A 20320-nucleotide genomic window follows, 5' to 3' on the forward strand; every position below is an offset into this window, starting at 1 on the left:
CACAGCAGAGGAGCTTTTTTTTCCGCTGGCACCTTTAATAATGTGCTGACATGAAGTCATACATGTTTAGCCAGGTAATAAGAAGCCATAAAATAATGATCTATATGGGCTTTTATATGTTGCATTAATCTCCTGCATGCCCCCCCCACCCCGTTTTCCCCAACCACTTCATTCAGTGGGGGTTAAGAGAGACTGACCTCCCTTCAAATAAAATTAATTGTTTTTGCTATTCATTTTATTTGAACAAGAAAAAAGCTGCAAGGCTGGTAAAATGTTTACTCACATCAGTCAGCGTTTTGTGTTATTGGCACACAATTTGATGTTTTTTGTCCGTTCTTATTAAGCAAAACGCCGTGCTAACCGGCGATAAAATGAGTTTCATTTCAGCAATATCAGGGAGATATCATCAACATTCAATTTGCTTAAGTATACAGAACTACTTTAGTCGAGTGTGCACGTTTGCCGGAGAGAAATTGCATGCCAGAGTGTATTAGCAGAGAGGGGACGCTGCGCATCCACCCATCAAGACTCTTGTCACCACTATCTTATGTAATCTATATAATGTTGTTTATGGTGAAATATGACTCATGTCACGCTCAAAAGAATTTGGTCATAACATTCTCTATATGGGCCTTCTTCCGTCTTGAGCGACTGGTGATTCATCCACCCTTTTAAAGGTCTCCAGCGAACCCCACTTATTGGCAACTACTCGATCACGCCGGAAGCGGCCGTTAGATATGATGCAGACATTTGCGCGTGCATGAAACATATAGTTCCAGCGTACGGATGATCTCACTGACCCGCTTGGTGAAGGAGAAAGGAAAAGAGAGCGCTGGAGGTGATGACTTCTCCACTCACTTAGAGAACTTTGACTTATGGGGTGCACTGCATTTAGCCCAGCTAATGCAAGTGAGGGCTGTCCCATTAACCTCAGGAAGAGAGGCAGGTCCATTCAGTATGATGCATTCAGATTGGCAGAGAACAATATTTCACCATGACAGGCATTACCAATGAATAATTAAGTGTTTAATATAATGATCTAGAGAGAGAGAGGGAAGAGGGAGAAATGGGGGGAAAGGGACAGAGATAGAGAGAGAAGAGAAAATGGTAATTCCACAATTCATTGCCCTTAAAACCTATCTGGCATTATTACCCCGCAGCATTGCATGGGGGAGAGGGCTTTTGTTGAAACAAATAGGTTTTTGATGGCTCCGCAAGAGTAGTAACGGTTATTAGGTTTGAGAACTCGGCCATGATGGAAGTGGTATCCTGCCGAGCGGAGATCATGAAATTTTAAGTGGAAAATTTACAGCAGAGAGACAGTGGGACAGTCAAGCCGTCTGGGCAATGCCTGAGGACACATGTGTTTCGGTGAAACATAATGCTGCTCCAACGTCACCTCCAATAAATAGTTAACAAGCCGGAGCTAGTGGCTTATTGGTGCGGCGGTGCCTGCGAGTGCTGTGTTTTATATACATGCTTTTTTTTCCATGAAAAACTTTCTCAGAAAGCCAGTCGCAAGGGAGAAGAAAAACAAATCCAAATATTACTGCTATGGATCTCGGGGGCAGAGCGGGACAAGATGCTCAATCAAATGCCAATGAAGAGGAAATCTAAAGAAATGCTGATATGAAACCTGGCCGCTCAAAATGAATAACACAAACGCGGCGCCGATATTGCACTCGGATTCAGAGGAAAGTTGCCAAAGTTTCAGGGAGACAACTGAGGTCACCGATCAACGACTGCCGCAAACGTTTTCATCTGCTTTTCCTCAAGCATTTCACAACATGCAGAAGATGATTGAGTTTAATAACTACCAGCCTTTTAGAATGTTGAGTAACACTCGGAGGTTTCCAGAGACTGAATGAAAAACTGCTGCATAATGAGCGGGCTCTTATTGTGCTAAAACGCTGATTAGGACGGGACGTAATGACCAAAAACTGTAATTGGCATTTTATTATTCATACAAGGAGGTGATATATTCAGATGGAAGTGGTTACTACGCATGCCTGCGAGTGTTTGGCGCCCTTTTACTTTTTTTGTTTTGTATGAAAACCCACTCAAGTTTCGGAACAGAAAAGCAAGAGCTCACTTTTAGAACGAAGGAGATTTCACCTGCAGACTTTTTTTGGAGCAGGTTTATTGAAAACATTCTAAAGTCACCGCAAAATTAATTTCCAAATTTCCGAAGGTCCATCCCTGCATCTCTCTTATTGTATTACAGTTCATTTAGACACTTCTACAATTGACTAGAGATTTGAACCTGGGATTTCCCACTCCATAGTCAATAAGCTAGTGAAGGGTTATTAGATGAGCTATCATGAAACAGTGTCCTGGTTTTCAGAGGGCAGTAGATGGCGCTCTCTGCTGTACTAATTCAATGGAACCACACATGTTTCAGCGCCATCTAGTGTCCTCTGTTTCATCAACCCCTGGATGCTCCGCCTGAAGTTTGGCACAGCGTCACAGGTCATAATGTTCTGAAGATCATTATGCTCTGTAGTCAGATATCACCACTTGTTGAAGTTGCTGCAGCCCATGAGCAGCACCAGTCATCTAATACACCAAACTGTTTTTCTTGTGTGTGATGCTACTGTATATAGTTCGTAGTATCTCTATGCCAAACACAAATTGGCGGAATGTGCTTGTTTCTTTTGGCGTACTTGTACTTCCTGCTTATGTTCGGGGAAGCCATCTTGGATGACGCACTGAAGGAGGTGTGGATTATCCCGCTTTCCGCCTAGGATAGCAACAACACCCGCAGGACAATTGTCCTTCTACTACCTTTGCAGTATTGGGACAATAAATGATGTTCTGCAGTCGTTTGGCTCCTGAAATGTTTGCGACAAAATAACCAATGATTGTGTCATGTTGAAATAGGCAAAAGCAGCTAGAGCTATTAACAGATGTTGTCAATAAAATAAGCAACAATGTTTTGTGTGGCGTCGCACTCAAGCTATGATCTTAATTGGTTACTACAAATGTTGCATTTCAATAGTTAAATGTGTGGCAGCGTTGTTCAGCGTCGCTCTACAATAGAATCAATGGAAAACTCCTCAATCAGCGGCGTCCTCTAAAAGTGAGCCAAGGACTACATTCACACATTAGCATGATTCACAGTCCGCCCACACCCTCCAAACACAGTCTTGCATGTCTCCAACTGCCCAACAGAGAGAAGATTTCACGCCTCACACAGGTGACCTTTGGCATCATATAGACATAGTTCTTGCTGCCTGTATGACAGATTCACATGCATATTCATACCTGCATATGGCCCGCCAGAATGAAGCCTGTCTACTTGCTACAGAGTGTGTTCACTGTTTCGCTAGTGCCCACTAGCAAAACAAGTCGGCACTCCGAATCACGTTCAGTCACACCCTGCGGACCGTTAGAATTGTGTCGCACTGGATCACATGATGAAAAAAAGAGTTGTGGTTGTGTTATTTTGCGGGATGTGGGGTAGACTAAGATGGTGTTGAAAGAAGAGGGACACGTGTGTTTATGTGTCGGTGGTGAAAGCAGCAGTGGGAAGTGTGTGTGTGTAAATTGTGGGGGTGGTACACGCTTCATGTGTGAGCGTTGCACACGCTTGTTTGTGAGGTGAGAAGAGAGAAAAGTGGAGTCCCTCAGCATGCCTCCACCTCCTCTTGCTCCATCTGCCCATTTCGCTCAATTCTCCATAAATTAAAAAACGCTCTACATCTGCTTTGGGGTACATTGTTAGTTGTGTGCATTCGGTGGTTCCTCTGTTTATGAAAAATTAAACACTGTGCTGCATTAGATAATTCCCCATCTCCCCAAAGCCCCTCTGCAGCAAACATGTCAGAGGCCCCCAACACGCCGAGAGGGCCAGGGCCTTCACCTACGGGAGTAAGCAACATCTCGGTAAAGTTGGGAGGAATAAAAGGAAATAATTAACATCTGCTGGTGATAATAAGAAGCACATGAGAGAAGTTTGCGGACGGCAACACGCTGCACTCATCAAAAAAAAAAAAAAGGGAGAGAGAGAAAGGCACATTCTCAACAAAACCATTTACATCCAAAATACTGTGAGAGAACACGTTTTGATCTATCGAAGAGACCCTCTTCTTTTCACTTTTCTGACATACCGTGATAATGACTGTTAAGCCACAATCTTGTGAACAGTGAGGTATGAAAACTTCTGGTGTCAATACTTAACACTGTACATCTATACACTATCTCGAGTGCAGGTGATGGGCAGGGTGAGGTGTCATGAAACAGCATTGCAGGGTTCATGAAACAGTGTCCTAATTTTCAGGGGCCTCTAGATGGCGCTCTTGGTTTAGAAATGATGCGAGGTTTAATTTATTTAGCTGCTCAAGTCCAAACATTTTACAGCAGACACCACTGCTTGTTGAGGTCGCTGCAAACCATGAGCAGCACCAGTCATCTAATACACTAATCTGTTTTTCTTTTGTGGGATTCTACTGTCTATAGTTCCTGGTATCTCTGAGCCAAACAGAAATTTGAGGAATGTGCTTGTTTCTTTTAGTGTATTTCAATTATTCGTTCGGGGAAGCCATCTTGGATGGCGTACTCAAGGAGGTGAGGATTATCCCACTTTCCACCGAGGATTGCAATGTCAATGCAGCATTGGAACAATAAATTATGTTCTGCAGTCGTTTTGCTTCCGAAATGTTTTTGACAAAATAATCTATGTATAACAGATATCTATCTTGTCAGTATTGATCATGTCAGAAGATCAACAGACTTCAGCAATTGAGTACTATATGATCTATGTTCAAAATAAAGTGAAATAAAGAGTAAATTGTACTTGTTCCGAGACCAAATCTGAATTCAGTGGGGGGGTAACTCTCTATTTAAAGGTGCAAGTGTGAGCCAGAACTCTCAGGACAAAAGAACTGGAAGGTTCCTCGGTCAGATGCTAGGTGGATCGAAGGTTGTGGTCACATTGTTGCCCCACTCCGAGATGGAGGCCACAAGAGGGGTGCTGTGTTTGTCTTTGACATTAACATGCAGGGCTTCAGGGCGCTCATATTTGGCCGTGGTTTGGTAACTATGAGCCCTGTGGCAGAGCAGGTGTTGCGGACCGACGAGGCCATCAATCTCTCACTGGCTCGTCTCTGTAGAATTCAGGGTTAATTATCGTCAAATAAGCCATTAAGTAGAGAGATGGAAGCGCCGAGGATGAGGAGATGCTAACCTTGGCAGGAGGGGGACAGCTGGGTTGTTGGGTATGGTTAACTTGGCTTTGGCAGTTGCTAAGTTACAGAGTTTGTCAGGGGGGTGGGGGGGATGTCATGTAGGCGTGTTCTCATCATCTCAGTTGGAGCTGCACGCAACACTTAACATCAGGCGTGGGCAATTAAGTCAGATTCTCCGACTGAAGTTCAAGGGGATACGTGTCTTTATACAACATTTAACGTTCATCTGAAAGTCTTCAAACATAAAGATGCTACAAAAATCTCAGGAAAAGCTGTATACATTTGAACATGACCAAAAATCCAAGTTTAATGACCGTTATTCTCTGAAGTTGCAGAATTATGGGTAAAATATGATATGTGGGTATGAAGAAATATATATTTAAAAAACAAAGCACTCATTTGGAGGGAAAGGTCGAAATATAGGTACAATGATATATCGTGGAATTTAGTCAAGCCCTTCATTATCGATACGCATTTATGCTCAACATTATCCGGAAACGGACGGAGCTGTGCTCTGTATTCATTTCGTCCGTATTTCTGCACGTTTACACAAAGCTTAGCAATACAGACAAGATGGAGTAGTACCAGTGGAAACCATGGGGGGCAGTGTTGCCGTACCTACCCGATGCGTAAATTAGACACGAAAAAACATAACAATGGTGGAAAGTCTACGACTTCACTGACCACCTCCTCCTACACTGCTGCCTCCCTTTGGTCTTTTGTGCAAGAGGTACATTATCAACACGTCTTCCACGGTCGCCATGTTTGATGTTGTCATAAACATTTGACTGTGGGCTGCTCCCCCTGGTGGAAATATTGGTGAACACCAACACCAACGCACAGAATGTATGGAAGTTCAGGGCCATAACAATGTTTGAGACGAACCCTATGGCTCCCTTCAGTGACTATTTTACGATGCCCACAGCGCCACCTCTCATCACGGAGGTGACATTACTCAATCACTCAGTTCCCTGCATCTCTCCAAGAAGGAGATATAGTGCCAAATGACTTGACCAACAACTAAGGTTATCAAGAGAGAGCGTGTGCTCAGGTAAAAAGTAATGAGTGAAGCCGTCAAAGGTGAAAGTTTATAGTAAAATTACATAGATTCATACCTATATAAAACAACCTAAGTGCACCTTTTTAATCGGCCGTGCACCTTTAATGGTTTCCATCGCCTATGGATTAGTTCATAAGGCTCAGACAGTAAAAGCCATTAGGCCTTCTTTTTATGCGCTTAACATTTTAAATGGCCTTACAGAGAATGCCAGATCCTACAGTAAATTGTATCCGGTGAAGTCTGTGACATTTGCCCTATTGAAAATTTTACAGTGTGCTCATGCCTTCATTTATCCACTCAATATGCCCATGAATATTAAAGGCTGACAATTAAACCCCAGCTGAACTGCACGAAGGAGCCAGACCGATACTGTCAGCACAGTGGGGCTTAATAGCGCCTGTAACATTCATCGGAAATTTGATGAGATCATGCATGTTGACAAAGTTGGAGAGTGGCAAACACACTTCGTCACCCGGGTCAATGTGTCAAGGCCGGCCGGTGACGGGGCTCTCACATGTGTCATGTCTGCGGCGGCATCACTTGACGTGGTCGGTGTTTTGTCTATGTAAATATATTGGCAGGGTCAAAGCAGATGCTACTCAATTCATTACAAGGCAACAGCCGGCAAACATTATGATGCAAGATTGATGACTCATAAATCCCTAAATATGTTTAAGTCAGCCAAGGCAGTCTCTGATTAATATGGCGAATTTGCATTGAAATATAAAATCAGTTATTTTTTTAATCATTTTGCTCATAAATCTACCCTGTTACACATCCAGGGTGTGAAGACTGCTGATGCTATAGTATTATCGCGCTGGAAAAATGTATATTTAATTTTGAAAGTCATATTTACATGTTCTTTTTACCCTGCATGCATGCTGGCATCAGTTTATCACTGTGACAGATCCATTATAATCTGTTAAAGTCCATATGAGGCCGTGGATCTCTGGGGATCGGCAACATGGGGCGCATATCATCAACTGTTAATGAAAAATGTGCAAGTAAAGAGAAACTGTACCAAGAGCCTGGAGTTTTTAAGAGATGTTTAGTCAAGCAAAAAAGAAAAACATATATTTACCAGAAGCATTGACACAACTATATGTTGTAAAATTGTAAATATATAAGCTTAAGCAAAGAGTCAGTGTTGAAGTGGTTATACATTTTTATTTCATAAACACCACAATAGATGGACAAGTATCGACATACATGAAATAAAGTTGCTTTGACTGATTTAATATTTCTCAGTATTAAGTCACCAAGCTGTCACTTCAATTGGATCTCCAACTTTGCATTAATGCACTGGTCCCCAGAAACATGGATGTATAGTGCTCCTGATTTTTAATGACGTAAATAATGCATTTCATTCTACTGAAATTAAAGCAGTCTTAAGCACACGCAGGACCCCCTCCTGACTGAAGTCTGTAGGTCAGATTACTTTTTCATATCAAATAAAATATGAATGAAGCACAGCTTTCTCTGGCCCTAATCACTTTCCTCTATTTCATCACAGTGTCTGCGAGGGGAGACAACTTTCCATTCTAATCACATTGTCAATCCCTGAGCTCAGAACATGCAGAAAGAACATTTCATTGACACGTTATGATGCTATATCATGTGTGTCTGGGTTTGATTTGAACAGAAATAAATGAGGCATACCCTGTTTATTAACGTCATAACCCACTGCAACAATTACAGATGTAATCGGATCACATGATCACAGCAAGACAAGGTAATTTTTTTAGGTAATATTTAAAGTCGATTTTACCTTTTATGATCCTCCACCAAGATGAGTCAACTCTACTCATTTGCATAATGCCATTACTCGCCTGACTTGCTCGGTAAATTAATTACATCTTCAAAACTGAAATTGTTTTCATTTTAATTAAAACTTTGAATCATTTATTTACATGGCAAGTTGTCTAAAGTGCGATTTTATACATGAACTTTTCTTACTTCAGCCAATAGTGATTGTTTGAATGCAAATGGTTTCATTTAACTGCCTTGCTCGTGGTTGCTCCCTGCTGCAGAGGATGAAGTACTGCAAGTTTTTGGTCAGAATATTTCATGCTATCTATTAACATACTATGAGAAATGCAGTCAAAGGCAAAATATACATTAAATACGACTTATATAGACATTAAATATAGCTTAAATGTTGTGTCTCAAATTGAGTAATTATTATTTTCTTTCTATTCTTTATTTGTGTGTATATATTTACAGTAAAACATATTTGAAATGTTAATATTAATATATTGTTCGTAGATCTATGGGTGACATGTTTGTTTTAATATATTTTATTGATTTTTTTGAGGTACAAGACATACTGTTAAAATGGTTACTCATTAATAGAATTTCAATTCCAGACCTTAAAAAGTACAGAAAAAAAGAATTTCTTTGACCTTATGAGAGCCACCTAACACTAGCACGTGGCCCTAGGCCATACTTTGCCCATTTCTACTTTGCACTGTTCAAAAAGAGTACAGACAGAGCAACTATTGAAGATGCATAGGACATAAAGAAGTGTTTCACACCTTCATTTCTTTTTATGTTTTCAGCACCATCTGCAACTCACCTCTGTGTTAATTCATGTCGAGAAATTGCCATTCGTTCTACTTAATAGCAAAAAACCTTGCAAAACTTCAACCCAATTCCAAGAGAAGCCTTTTGCATGATCGCAGCACAGATGTCTCAATTTGCCGTCCAAAAACATTTTCTCTAAATTGCCTTACGGGTCAGCGTCCACGTTCTTTGACCAACTTTCCATTTATGAGAAATGTCTGCTTTGAAATCTATCATTACCACAATCGCTCCTGCACAGCTGAATCATTTCTTCTCTGAGGCATATTATCTGACACCATGAACACAGTCCCGTTCACGGTCAGCATTTCCAGATACACTGTTATTTGGCACAAATTGTGATCTCCGCAGGCAATCTGCATCTCGCTGTGGCACGTGTTTTCTGTGAGAATAGGAATCAGACACCTGTCGGCACATTCTCTTCTGTCTTTCAGCAGCTACAGTGCAGTCAGCCGTAGCAAAGCAGTGGAGTGAAAATCTCTTTTTGTGGAGATGGGTTGTAAAATGGGGACAGTATTACAGTTTACAGACACTGGGGACTAATATAACTTTGGCTGCCTCCATCATCGCTGACATATGGAACAGTGATCGTACCAGGGAAATTACAGAAATGATGAGAGCTTTTTCAGAGGAATACTTGGAGGTTATTTCACTTTGGGAAATGCAGAAACGGTTTGAAGAAGTTGCATTACAATGAAAAATGACCAGCCCCAAGGAGAAGAATTCTGTGCCTATTAAATGACACACAGTATAGCGAAACGCTTATCGTCCCTAACTTTGTACCACTAGACGGTGTTTTTATTTAGCAGCGGTCAATTCTGTTTCATGCAGGGACTATTTTGATCAGATGAATTCTATGTGGAGATGAATAAATAGAAGGACAAGGAGGTAGAAATAATACACTAAGTACAGATGTAAATGTAAGTGTGATTATGATACTAAATAAATAACACAACCAGGATCATGTTTTGCCAGCTATGTGATTCCAAACAAACTTTGTACTAAACTTAAATATAAATAATAAATATTAAAAAAGAGCTCTCCTAAAAAAGTACCGTATGTAAAAGTTATGTTTCATGACAAAAATATAATATATTGTGATATTATTTGATGATATATAGTATTTGCATTAACATTTTAAGATCCTCGCATGATTTGAAGGAAAATGGCAAGGAAAACAGAAGCTGTGAGACTGAATTTAAGTAATAATTGATTTTTGAGTTATGTTTTGTTTTAGTTAAATTAAGCTTTACTCAACAGTTTAAACCTGATGAGCTGCTCGGAAACCTTAAACGCCATCATCAATGAGTTACTATAAACTTCTTTGAGTTTGTGTTCCTAGACAGACACTCTCAATTTCTCTCTGATTTTAAAGTTGAGAAAGTGTTCATGAAAACAGCTAAGTTTAGATCAAACAGTGCTATGGTGGGTGTCAAAGTCTCCTTCAATAGGTGGTGGACTACCTCACTGCTTTGAGCCCTTCGGCAATTAACAACGTATCATTGTCTCCTAGTCCAGCTATTGGAAGAGGCTCGTATTTCTCTTTGTAAAGACTGAAGCGGCAGACAGTCAGTTACCATCAGGTGGATCACTCTGGTGCCTAAATTTGTCCCAGGAGAACTGTTTTAAATGTGTGATACAGAGTCCTGGGGGAAATAAGAGCAGGTGTGAAAGGCATATTGACAACGTTTCCATGCAGCGGGTGTTTGCGCTCTCTGATCGGGAGACGGTTGTAAAGCATGGTGGAGAAAATGTCGTAGGGTCACGGACCCCAATATTGAACCGAAAACATGAATTATTTAAAGACCGGGAGACAATTGGAATATGTTTAGCGGGTTTATATTAGTGGTTGTTTGAGTTTGATTCATTTGGATTCCGGCGATTTGTGTAGTTTTGGGGTGTTTGATTAAAGATGATGAACTGTTGTTTGGAAACACTCATTAATTATCCACTTTGATCCGCTTTGCTTTCAATTAAAGAACAGTACACTTGATAATCCTAGCAATAGTGAAGATTACAGGAACCGTGGGGCTGCGGAGAGTTGGCTTTTCTCTGAAAATTATGACAATGTTTCAGCAACCCTGCAGTAATGTTTCATGATGCTTCACCGATCCATTGCTATTAAAGAACAATGAAAGCTTGGGAACCTTTCTTTCACTTGACAGGCCAAAAGTCCACTTTTAGAGCATCAATATATTACACCTGAGGAATGTCAATGTGTCACACCAGTCAACCCTATTGCTATGACTGTATACTCCGTTCTTATGAAACAAAATGAGCTCTCTGGCAGAGCGATGCGCTGTCACGCTGCACATTTTGGGAGGGGGGATTAGGTACAAGCCCCTTAAGAACAAACCATACATCCAGGGTTTGTCTTCCACATCATAAACACAGGAGGACAAGAGCTCAAAGCGTAATTGGCTCATATAGCTGTGGCGAACAGGTGGTCGTAACACCCCACATGCACTGCCTCCCATAAGTACCTGGCTCATCCAATATTGCCCTCAACACTCCCCGGAGAAACAAAAAAATAGATTGTCTGCTTGAGCTCTGGGTTACTTCACTTAGTGTGATTGAAGTTTCATTGCGTCTGAAGGACTCCTCCACCTTGATAAACTGATTAATATTCACGTCCAAGGAGGGCAAAACACGTATCCAATAACCAGATGAATGCCCTTAAAAATTTCTCTTCAATTAGTCCCTGATAACTTACATCCTGCGGTTGAATTCTGATAACCTGATCCGGCAATTAACTGAGCCCAGCTGGAGAGCACTCGGTCTTCCCCAGTGGAACCTAGATGAGCATTGCGTTTGAACCTTTGATCGCTGGTTCATAAAAAAACCCAATACCATTACATTTGTAATGTCATTTCCTGGCCGTATGTGCTATATTCCCACTTCTACATGAAAGAGCAGGTTGGGTGAAAAGACAGCGTTAAGGTCTGTGACACTAAAAACTAGTCATGGATTCATATATCTCAGTGTTGTTGAGAACCTGCTCTCACTAGATAGCTACTTCCCTCTGGTGGCCAAAGGAAAAGCGAGCCACTCTGCACTTACTGAGGTCAATGTGTTCATTTACCCTCCTGCATTTTGAGCAGCTATGAGAAGATTAGAAATGTGTACAACACAGCAACAGCACAGACATTCATCTTCAGCTCGGCTCAGCTCTTGTCTCCCCCATCTGTGCAGAAGGTAGATCACCAGGGGAGCTCCACCGCTCCCATTAACATATAGAGTCTTTATTTAAATCCCATCCACTTTCCCATCCATTTCCAAGACTAATGCAAGCGGGTTGCAGCGATGGCACGGCACGAGACCTTGATTGAGCTACAATTTGATCATTTTATCTGATTGTGAGGTAAACAGTATCATGATGGATAAGATCTCATTACAGCAGGAAAGTGAGAGTTTAATTTCCTGTACATGTTCCATCTTTATTAATGTCGCAGGCAGCAGGTCTTCAATTGCATTACAGGTCTCGGAACTCGGGCTCGGCATCCTACTTGACACAAATGGGTCTTAAAGGGGATTAGGAGAGGCAGAATCCTGCGGCCATTTTTGTTTTGGTGTTGCCATTGTCTTCAGAACTCATCCAAAAAAAACATTTATTAGTTGTCTCCTGGTGTCTAGAGATGCAGAGATGCAGGAGTGGCAGGACACCAGCTGGCGAAGAGTAGTGTTGTTGCCTGTCACGAAGGAAACTACAGGAGAAGACAGCAACTATCACACCCTGACACCAGCCGTCCGATAAAAGTAAAACTTCAGTAATAAACCTGTCAACACTTGAATCTGAATACCCAGGAGCCTCAACTCTCCTCCCTTGCTGACGCTCATCATCGTGGTGTGTCTCATGAGGGACAGCATCTTATCCATCAGTCAGTCGCTCACACTCCAATGAAAAAAAAACATTAAAAAAAAAAAAAAAAAAATCACATCATCGACAGTATATTTGCCCCATTATGTCCTAGACACAGTCTGAAATACGTCTGCTGCTCGGGGAACAGGTGTGTGTCGACGTGTCTCTTGTCTCAGTCACAACAACTGCAAACCTCCGTCGCCTTCCTGTTTTGTTTTTTTTTTTTTTTTTTTGGTTTGCTCACAGTAATCCTCAGTTGAGGTTTGCCGTGCCGAGGGGAGCTGTGGCTGTGTTACCCATAGGCCTCAAGGACCTGGCATGCCGTGATGTGAACCAGAACAAAATGAGAGAGGCAACCGAGACTCACAACCCTTGCACCTGATCATTACCATGCTAAATTTATATTGATTGCTGCTAAATGTGAGTTATCCCCCAGACGCAGTCACTGTGTAGGACTGCGGTGGTGAGTTAACAGTAATCCAGGGAAACCTCAGCATGTACGGGGTGTTTGGGAGCAGATATGAGAGAAGACATCATTTGGAGCTGGAGAGGATTTAGGCTCCCCGAGATAAACTCTTCCCAAGGTTTTCTTATTTCAATTACAGATCAGCTTGCAAGGTTGAATCTGCATCAAATAGTCCAGGATTTCAGCTTTGAAGATTTTGATTTCATAATACAAAATTTAGAGGAATAAAAGAAGTTCAATTGAATAAATTGCAATCTTGAGTGGTGCTGTGGATTTGTCTGACGATCCATTGTGCATTTCACCTTTGCCTATGTAAAATTTTCTGTGGGACCCAACTGGAACAGTACTACTTACCCCCAGAATATTTCTTATATTAGCTCCATTATTAGCTCCGTCAGCCTACTTCCACCCACATTCTGAAATTTGAATGCAACATTATTGCCCAACATTTATTGCAAAGGAATATCCTTATGATTGAATGGACCTTATAGGACAGCAGGGGGCAGTAAGGTCACCGGGGTCTGACAAGACACATTGAAGGGCATGCAGCAAACCTTAGAAGTGAATAACAAAACCCGCGAAACATTTATTCATCCAGATAAAACTAAAGAACACCAAAATCGCATCACGTCTAAGCGACTGTTCACTCTCCGGTGGCGTGTACGCAATGTGCTATTCTTGAGTGACCACCCCTCAACAACCAGACATAGATGTTACGTCACCCATTTGTATGATACTGTTGCTGTGCGGGTGCGGTATCACAATCGAGCGGTGTTACGCACATCTCAAAGGATTTTAAGAAAATTTTGATATAAATGAACATCAAACATGCAATATCAAATTGGAGGGAGTCTAGCAAGGGTACTGGAAGAACTGGATTGGCATAAATATCATCCGTTTTCTCATTTGGTGGAGGCCTGTGCTCTCTGAGTGCTTTTCCAGTGTGACAAATTGTAACCCTTAGGCTCCATAAAAGGAAACAACAAGAAGCTCACTAGCAAAACAAGACAATCTAGATGGGTATAGGAAAAAGAAAACATACTTGTTATTCAATGTACAGTGAGTTAAAAAAAGAACCCATTCGACCACTGCATCTGAAGTCATGCTGACCTGCTCTGAATGTGTTATGGGGAACTGAGCGGCATCATCTTCGCCTGCTTTGGTGGATAAACTCTGTGGTGTATCTGCTCCTCCAGGCAGCTTTCATTACACACATGCATATGTGTTGCCCTTGACATTATCGTCTGCAGAATTCTTACCAGGGGCCCCGAGCTGAGGTTGAAGTACTGCTGAAGCTTCTGAGAGAGTGGCCAGCTTCAGCGCAAGTGTCCGAGGGCTAAATGCGAACCAGAGAAAGAGGAAAGGGCTCAGTGACTGAACCTTGCAGAGCAGCCCTCGAGGGACAGCAGTAATTAAACAGTGATTAAATTAAGGGGCAACGCGGGCAAAACGCCGGTTGATTGACACCGCTGCCTCTTTCCTCTTTCTTTCGTGCTCGCTCCGTCTCTCTGCGGGCTCAGCGATGTCGTGGAGCATTGCTTTCTATTGACCTCCAATTATTTACCCACTCGGTATTCTTCAAGTCCAATTTTGCCAAACTCTTTCCCGAACTGTGCTTAGAGCATGCGTCAGTGCTTCAGGGACATCAGCACTACCTCGGAAATGTACATCACTTGAACCCAAGACTGATGAGAGGATTTCTTAAAAAACAAAAAATAAAACAGACAATGGATTTATTTAAAGGTGCAATGATTCAGAGTTGGCCCAGATTCAATAGCATGTCTTTCGGTGTCATCATTAAGATTTACTACTAAGCACATTTAAGCTCTCGTGCTCTCACACAACAATACAAATATGGATAATGGAGTTTTAAAGGTCAATGGTTAGGACTTGTGAAGAGGTGAGACGGTGTTGGACCTAGGATGTTGATGAGTGAAGGTGACAACCAATGGACGGTCAATAATAATTTAATCTTTCTGTTAGGTCAACGCTAAAGCAGCACTGAAAGTACCTTTTTCCCCTCAGTATTTTGACGTACAGATTTTCTCATATACCCTGAGACCGTTGAGGATTTGGTCGGTTCCAGGGTTGTCTCTGAAGACTAGATTACAAGTAAACGGGGAGATCTGCAGTGACAAAACTTCCAATACTATCCATGCTTGTGTTGGATAAACCAACAACCTGCAATTACTTTGCTGTTGTACTCTGTTGTAGCTGCAAATGGAGTGAGAAAAGTACTATTCCTAGCAGCTGCCAGTGATTTAGAAAGCAGACTCGTGCAGTATCCAAAGCCACTTTCAGACCCTACAGCCAGGAGGTGCTTTCAAAGTGCCTTATCAAATAGTTTCCTAGAGGAGGCAATGCCATAAATTACATTCACTGAATCCTTAAACCCAGAGCAAATAGACACAGAGAGGAATTGAACAACAGGAATAAAACCAGCCTTTAGAAAACAATCAGGGGGTAAAAAAGAAAATTGCCATCCTGTGATTCAAAAATTCTTCACACGTTCATAGCTCACCCTGCTCAGCACAGACCACCAGAGGTCACGCAGCCCTCATATGGATTTTTATAAACCGGGCCTAGTGCTTATGAAAATACATATTGAGGGCCCTTAAACAATCTGTTAAGTCTTCAGATGGTGAAGAAGGTCCTCTTAAGGTGTAATAAAAATTCAAATAGCCATATGGAGATGGATTATGGATGGACCAAGAACAGGAGCACACTTTAGAAGATGAGTTCAAGATGACAGGTATTGATTAAGTGCTGACTGAGAGCCCGCCTCTGAAAGGCCAGTAGCCACACAACTCATGAAAGAATCATATAGCTCATACACAAGGTACGGCAAACACAACAGGCCATAGCGGAGGCTTGTCGTACCACACTAAATAGCTAGTGTCAAAAGCCTATTCCTAATGTTTTGCTTGGCAGTTACTTCAATCTTGCCAGCAGATGTGGATTTATTATTAGCGAAATAGCTCATTTGTTCACCTCAAAGAATATATTTGGCTTTGTCTACACGGTTGTCAGAGCTTATGATGATGCCATGTGAAGACAGACTTAGTGCAGGCCTGACCAACCTCATCATCCCTGACATTTAGAGCAGCACATTTCTTCCTCCCGCTCCGATTGACACCATAAACAGATGTTTTAACCCTGATTTGAATCTTTGTAACCAGAGGCCATGCAGTGACACAGACTGGGACAAACTTGTGAGGCAGGTCGACAGAGATGGCGAAAAGTCACACAGCGAGAGATTGAATGTTAAAGGGGGCATAAGGACAAGGGAGATAAAGACATGGGAGGGAAAGGGCAGCCGAAGAAGGGCAATAGAATTGGTCAGCAGGGTGCAAAAATGCTCAGGAGCAGAGTGAAAGTGATGTTGATGGAAAGACATGCCCTTCCTGTTACACTTCAGAGATACAGAAGTTAAAGAAATACGCGGTCAAGAAGATAAATGACTGGAAAAAAATATATCCCAATTCATAATTAAATTAGTTGACAACAATATTTAATCACAATATAAAACAGAGGTTGTAATCTTAGATGTTCCCAGTCATTTGTAAGTGATATTCAAAGACATCAGAAGGTTAGAAGGAAACTAGCGTCAATGTTCATATGAACAGAAATTTAGCAACTCGGGATTTGTGACACATTTAGGGAATTGTTGAGCGGTACGGTGATGCAGAGTTCAGGCGTCACCTTCGCATTACAGGATCCCTAATACACACACAACCGCTCCACCTTCAGCCTACCTCCAGTCCACTTTCAGTCCACCAACATGCTCACTACCAGCCCACTTCAGCCAACTAACGTCAGACCAACAATAGCCCACCTCCAGAAACTATTTCTTGATATATTTATTTTACCCACACCTACAAAGAATACTACTGAGGAGTGATACATGGAAAGAAACATGTCAGTTCACTATTCAAAGTCATCCAATTCACTATTTTCTACAGTGCCTAGAGCATGCAGTTTCCTTCAATACAGTATCTACTTTGACCTCAGCCAGACCTGTATAATCTCGTTGGCAGGTTTGCATGCCGTGTTTAAGGCAGAATGGCTAAAAACAGCCTTAATGTTGCCCCCAGTGGGATACTCCACTCTCTTCGGAACGAGAAAACAGGCTTATCAAGTCAAGAGCATGAAATGTGTGGAATAAATTCTGAACGAGTGTGGTTTGATGCAATTTCCAATCCACTCAATCAAAGTGGAATTGTTCAATGAGCAGTAAGACTTTTGAGAGCAAGAACCCAAACATTAAGTATGGATGGTACTTTTTTTCCATTATGTATGTCTCCATATGTGGCTTAAAGGTGGTTTATATGAATAATCAAATAGCTAGGAAACATCTGAGGTTGAATGAAATCCATCAAAAAAAGCATTAGCCATACCCATCACTGTAATATGCAATATGTGATCTATTGACAAAGGCGCAATGGCTTTATTACCTCTTGGCATTTCCAGCCATCACTGACGGCAGATTTCTGATAAGCCTTCATGCCACAGCCAAAGTGTAAATATATGAATATGCCTATTTATCCGGCTCTTGAGATGAAGACATAAGGGCAGAGAAACGCATGAATGGACAACATTTCTCAATAGACGGGGCGGTTCTCGCCTGCCTGTCTGCTTTCAGGCCCGTCTGTCTGTCGCGGCTGACAGTACACCAACGTGCCCTTCATTATCACCAGGTAATGCTCATCACAACGGCCGTGGCTTTTCTCCATGAAGCCCCAAGTCTCAGTCACAATGAGAAATAGGGGAGATAAGGTGCGGGAGACCATTTCTCTTGACATTCACGACAGCAAACTCATCAGTCATGCTGTCAAGAGCACTGGCATTGGCCAGTTTGGGATTTATGAGAAATAATGATGGGTTGAAAATAGCAGGTGAGGGCTTCACTTTAACTGTTGGTTTGGGAGTGCTGTGTATTGAGACACGCTCTGCATAAAACCCAATTTCTTTTGTCAGTGACCCTTGCACCGACTTTGCATTCAATCTCGCTGTGATTGGGAGAACCGTCTGTTGTTTGAGTTGGCGTTGGCATTTCTACAGCACAACATTTGGACGGTTTTTTTCGAAGCAGACAGCATCGAAATAGGAACCGTTCTTCTGAGGCAGAGCGGATTCCAACCTCCTCTCTGCTAATCATTTCTTAATTCATGTTAAGAAAGAGAAAATGACAGCGTCAAGCTATCACATGGCAGCACACAAAATGGCTTGGCAACTGCAGCCTAATAGCATGTGTCAAATACTCACATATCCTTTTCAAACAAGTGACAGATGCTCCCAATGCAATTCCATTTGTATATTATGGGACAGCTTCGAACACATGAATTGAGACAAAGCACAAGGTCTATCAAACATAAATCACCAACTGCAATGTCATTTGAAAGTGGATTTCTTGACAGCTCAGAAATATTTTTAAATGATATAACACAACTATTACAGGATCCCCCTGGGGCCACGCTTTGGAAATGTCCAAAAGCACTGTAATATTAGGTCTGTCAAAAACTCTATTAAGTACCTTTTCTAAAAGTGTAGAGGAATAAAAAAAAAATATATATATATATATATATATATATATATATATATATATATATATATATATATATATATATATATATATATATATATATATACGTACACGAGACATGCAGGTTTATTAAGCAGTAACAACGACATATGTCTCATTAAAAGTCGTAATACTCTATCCAAGTGCAATATTATCTGAAACTTGAGCGTCGAGGAAATTAATGGAGACAAGAGAATTCAAGGCAATTGCAATTCAAGCGTGTGAGTGAGACCTCTTGAGGCTCAAGGGTACTTGGATCAGTATGGAAATTAAGCCATGAGATTGTAGCCGCAGGGCTGGTGGATTGACAGTGACATTAGCCCCTCAGCACCTCAGCTGTATCACACTATTGCTCGGTAAAATAGATGGACAGGAATGGCAAATTAAATCCTCTTAATAGTTGCAAGGGATGTGTGGTCAGGCAAGTTTGAACTGTGGACTGCACAAGTGCGAGACATGAAGAGTGTTTTTAGTGGAATCAAGTGGCCACTGAAGTGTTTGGTTTAATGGGCATACCATAACCAACTCCACACACAAGGGAGTACCGTGGTAATATTGCCCTGGTTCTTGAGACAGGGTTAGAAGTTGTGCTCCAATTACAATTAATAATGTTCGTTACAAGTGAGAAAGATAGTTTGCCGTCTCTTTGACTGAGTACTTGGCAGGAAATGTGTCTGTAAAGGACTTGTGATTGCCTTGGAACTTTGGCTTCCCGTGCCTCCATGTCCTCAAATGCCCATCCTCAACCCACCATTTCCCGCCAGGCGACTGACCTAATTACAAATCTGTTTTCGAACCTATTTTGCCAACTTGGAAATCTTTATTTTGGTTCTGCCTTGACTCCTACTTTGTCTAGATGGATTTTTGCAAGAATCAGTCAACCAATAAAATGTGTAACTTCCACAAACACACAGTAACAACAAACCAAATCCTGTGTTATGCTTCTTTTTTTATGTCGCATCACAAAATTGTGTTGCAACACAAGTGAATCTAAAACTAGCATGTACTGAATTGTACTGCACTGAGTACAAACAAAAAATATTATAAGTCGGAAAGGTAATTCCCTATGAGTCAATGATAGGAGCATCGTAAATCATATCGCTGAATTTTAGGGAGTACCTGAAGATTTGTGACTAAGTCAAGCTTTACAGCATAAGCCTGAAACAGGTTAGGGCCTGATTTTGAAATGGTAGTCAAGGGTAGCACTGCTCTTGCAGTGAAGCATATCACAAGCGGAAATGATATTTCAGACTAGGCAACATGTATTGTATGTCGATGTTGTGGTTGTTTGAAATCGCTGACTGGAGATGTGAGGCAAAGACAGCCTATAGCAAAGGCAAATATTGGCTGCTTTATTGCATCACTATTCTAATATCTTCGTTGTGATTGTTGCAGTCCTTTTATTTTATTGGAAAATGGCAAAAGGTCCAGGGAATAGGAAAGAGCAAGACACTCTCAGGTTCTATATTGATGGTTATCCTGCTGTGAGGATTTTTTTTTTTCTATTTTTCAACAAAGGTTCAGTGGCAGCACACCACTCTGACACCAAGACTAACCTTAATGTAGACAAAGCCAAGTCGGCAAATCT

General features: G+C 41.5%; 1 protein-coding gene across 6 annotated transcripts in view; it reads right to left on the reverse strand.

The window, feature by feature from the left end:
* LOC128747099 (doublecortin domain-containing protein 2) overlaps positions 1–20320 on the reverse strand; it is a 159431-nt gene that overhangs the window by 115177 nt on the left and 23934 nt on the right. The window lies entirely within an intron of this gene.

This window comes from Synchiropus splendidus, chromosome 16 (assembly GCF_027744825.2).
Source record: "Synchiropus splendidus isolate RoL2022-P1 chromosome 16, RoL_Sspl_1.0, whole genome shotgun sequence".
NCBI lineage: Eukaryota > Metazoa > Chordata > Actinopteri > Syngnathiformes > Callionymidae > Synchiropus > Synchiropus splendidus.